The 3,759-nt window shown below is 50.1% G+C and overlaps 1 protein-coding gene across 1 annotated transcript in view; it reads right to left on the reverse strand.

Annotated features, from left to right (window-relative positions):
* Nucleotides 1-2,524, reverse strand: part of LOC134927123 (mucin-2-like) — a 50,677-nt gene extending 48,153 nt beyond the window's left edge. Inside the window, exon 1 of the mRNA XM_063921157.1 lies at nucleotides 2,168-2,524. The gene's annotated coding sequence lies outside the window, so the exon portion shown is untranslated. The remainder of the gene's footprint in view (nucleotides 1-2,167) is intronic.
* Nucleotides 2,525-3,759: the final 1,235 nt, after the last annotated feature.

Here is a 3,759-nt window from a genome sequence, read left to right on the forward strand (position 1 = left end):
TGGTGACAAGGAGACACCCGCCGAGGCTACACAGAAAGGGTTCTTTGCTGTATGGGTAGTGAGACCTCAGTATATAGCAATCATACCAGGGACTGTGCTGGTGACAAGGAGACACCCGCCGAGGCTACACAGAAAGGGTTCTTTGCTGTAAGGGTAGTGAGACCTCAGTATATAGCAATCATACCAGGGACTGTGCTGGTGACAAGGAGACACCCGCCGAGGCTACACAGAAAGGGTTCTTTGCTGTATGGGTAGTGAGACCTCAGTATATAGCAATCATACCAGGGACTGTGCTGGTGACAAGGAGACACCCGCCGAGGCTACACAGAAAGGGTTCTTTGCTGTAAGGGTAGTGAGACCTCAGTATATAGCAATCATACCAGGGACTGTGCTGGTGACAAGGAGACACCCGCCGAGGCTACACAGCAAGGGTTCTTTGCTGTAAGGGTAGTGAGACCTCAGTATATAGCAATCATACCAGGGACTGTGCTGGTGACACGGAGACACCCGCAGAGGCTACACAGAAAGGGTTCTTTGCTGTAAGGGTAGTGAGACCTCAGTATATAGCAATCATACCAGGGACTGTGCTGGTGACAAGGAGACACCCGCCGAGGCTACACAGAAAGGGTTCTTTGCTGTATGGGTAGTGAGACCTCAGTATATAGCAATCATACCAGGGACTGTGCTGGTGACAAGGAGACACCCGCTGAGACTACACAGAAAGGGTTCTTTGCTGTAAGGGTAGTGAGACCTCAGTATATAGCAATCATACCAGGGACTGTGCTGGTGACACGGAGACACCCGCAGAGGCTACACAGAAAGGGTTCTTTGCTGTAAGGGTAGTGAGACCTCAGTATATAGCAATCATACCAGGGACTGTGCTGGTGACAAGGAGACACCCGCCGAGGCTACACAGAAAGGGTTCTTTGCTGTAAGGGTAGTGAGACCTCAGTATATAGCAATCATACCAGGGACTGTGCTGGTGACACGGAGACACCCGCCGAGGCTACACAGCAAGGGTTCTTTGCTGTAAGGGTAGTGAGACCTCAGTATATAGCAATCATACCAGGGACTGTGCTGGTGACAAGGAGACACCCGCCGAGGCTACACAGAAAGGGTTCTTTGCTGTATGGGTAGTGAGACCTCAGTATATAGCAATCATACCAGGGACTGTGCTGGTGACAAGGAGACACCCGCCGAGGCTACACAGAAAGGGTTCTTTGCTGTAAGGGTAGTGAGACCTCAGTATATAGCAATCATACCAGGGACTGTGCTGGTGACAAGGAGACACCCGCCGAGGCTACACAGAAAGGGTTCTTTGCTGTAAGGGTAGTGAGACCTCAGTATATAGCAATCATACCAGGGACTGTGCTGGTGACAAGGAGACACCCGCTGAGACTACACAGAAAGGGTTCTTTGCTGTAAGGGTAGTGAGACCTCAGTATATAGCAATCATACCAGGGACTGTGCTGGTGACAAGGAGACACCCGCCGAGGCTACACAGAAAGGGTTCTTTGCTGTAAGGGTAGTGAGACCTCAGTATATAGCAATCATACCAGGGACTGTGCTGGTGACAAGGAGACACCCGCCGAGGCTACACAGAAAGGGTTCTTTGCTGTAAGGGTAGTGAGACCTCAGTATATAGCAATCATACCAGGGACTGTGCTGGTGACAAGGAGACACCCGCCGAGGCTACACAGAAAGGGTTCTTTGCTGTAAGGGTAGCGAGACCTTGGAAGGCTTTACCGATGGAGTTATTGATCACAATGCCACTCCAAAGTGTACTGGAGGATGTCTTACAATAAGCAGCGTAAGATTTGGTTATTGGGGTGAAGAATCCAGCGGGTTATCCTGATTAGTCAGAAAGAAATGCCCCTTCTAGAAATATTCCAAGACTAGGAACAGATATTGCTGCATAACACACGTCGGATAAGACGCACTTTCAGCCAGCGAGTGTGATACACAATACTTGTGCAAGGTTATCAAGCTATGGACCGCCATCTGTTGTAGAACTACACATTCCAGCATGCTAGAGGTTGCGTAATCCTAGACAAATGTAACTATGTCTGTAAGATGCTAATGAGAGGCTGTGAATAGATTTCTACACACATAATGATCACACAGATCACAGTATAACACAAGTACAGAGTGCTACGCATACACTTACCTGGCACTTGTATTACGTCCAGCGCACAGACACACAGCATGGCGACTTGTACGGGGTCTTTCCATCTGTCCACTCTCAACGTTCTACTTTTACAACGGAGTCTCCTCCTTTTCCTCCTGGGAAATTATTGCACATTTGGCAGGGAGTCAGAAAGTGCATTGACTTGAGAGAGACAATGAGCTGAGACTTCATTAGATCCTGTCAGTGTGCTGCGCTTACAGAGAGATATCGGAGACAATGGCAGACGCAGATGGTCGGGGAGAGAGGAAATAACAAGAGGGAAGATGTATACATGCAAGACGTATCAGGGCCCGGGAGAGAGAGCGGAAAGAGGAGGCATGAGGGGAGAGGGCAGGAGAGGCACAGTCCTGCGGGGGGAAGGGGGGGTGTATGTATGTATGTATGTATGTATGTGTGTGTGTCTCTCTCTCTATGTATATATATATATAATATTTAAAAAAGTGAACAGATAGATAGATATACACACACACACACACACACACACACACACACACACACACAGTAATGTGCATAAATAAAAATTCTGGCAGCGATGGCAGCTCAGTGAATATCCTACCCCTATCATCCTCCTAATGCCTAACCAAACACCCCCAACCCACACCCCACCCATCTGATGATGTAGACATGGGCCTGTGAAAATGGTGTACCATATTGACATTCTAACGCCAACACGGTAACTGCCGACCACGTGACTGGGTACCATCCTAGGCTGATAGGTGAATAGCCGCTGTGCGCTCCTGGCCTACACTTTTAGCGCTCAGAGGGTGTGACTCATATCAGATAGTAGGTGTGCTAAATTTAGCACATCTATGATCAGTTTCTAGACATGCGGGGGGGACGCCCAGCACAGGGCAAGTCCGCCCCGCATGTCAGGTCCTGCCCCCCCTTCCCTCCCCGCAAGGGTGCAAAAGCATCGCACGGCGGTGATGCTTTTGCACCCGGCAAGTAGCTTCCTGCCAGCACAGCTGGCTGGCCTCTACCCACCGCATCCCAGCGGCTGCTTGTGACATCACGCAGCCGCCCCCCCCCCCAACTGTCCGCTAAACGGCGTTCTAACACCATTGCCACGCCCCCTCCCGCCCTGCGGACGCTTGTCAATCAGACAGAGGTGATCGCAGCCCAGAGATGCTTTTCGCATCTCACTGGGCTCCCGGGTGCGCGGGATTCACAAAAGGATTCAGACTGCGATCGCTGCCACGATCCAATCAGAATAAGCCACAGAGAATGTAAGCAGTGTGGGCAGCACACAGATATAGGAGATCAGTATAATGACAAAATAGGGGAGGATATTAAGTAGAGATTAGAAACGCAGCGCTTTTATAACCTCATAGGCTGTGATGTCACAGTGATGACAGCGCGCTACTAACTGAGGTCAGGAATGGAGAACTGGGAACCGCGCAGGAAGGATAGATGTTGTCAGGTTAATTCTCTGTGGCCTCAGGGGGTTCTGGGGGGTTCAATACAGAGTAACCGCATCCTCTTCCTAAGAGGCTCCTGATACGCCATCCAGCGGCTTATTTTAGCTACAGACACCCCTACTGGGGTGTATTTACTAAGCTCTGTTGTATCAG

The sequence above is a fragment of the Pseudophryne corroboree genome, chromosome 5 (genome assembly GCF_028390025.1).
Source record: "Pseudophryne corroboree isolate aPseCor3 chromosome 5, aPseCor3.hap2, whole genome shotgun sequence".
Lineage (NCBI taxonomy): Eukaryota > Metazoa > Chordata > Amphibia > Anura > Myobatrachidae > Pseudophryne > Pseudophryne corroboree.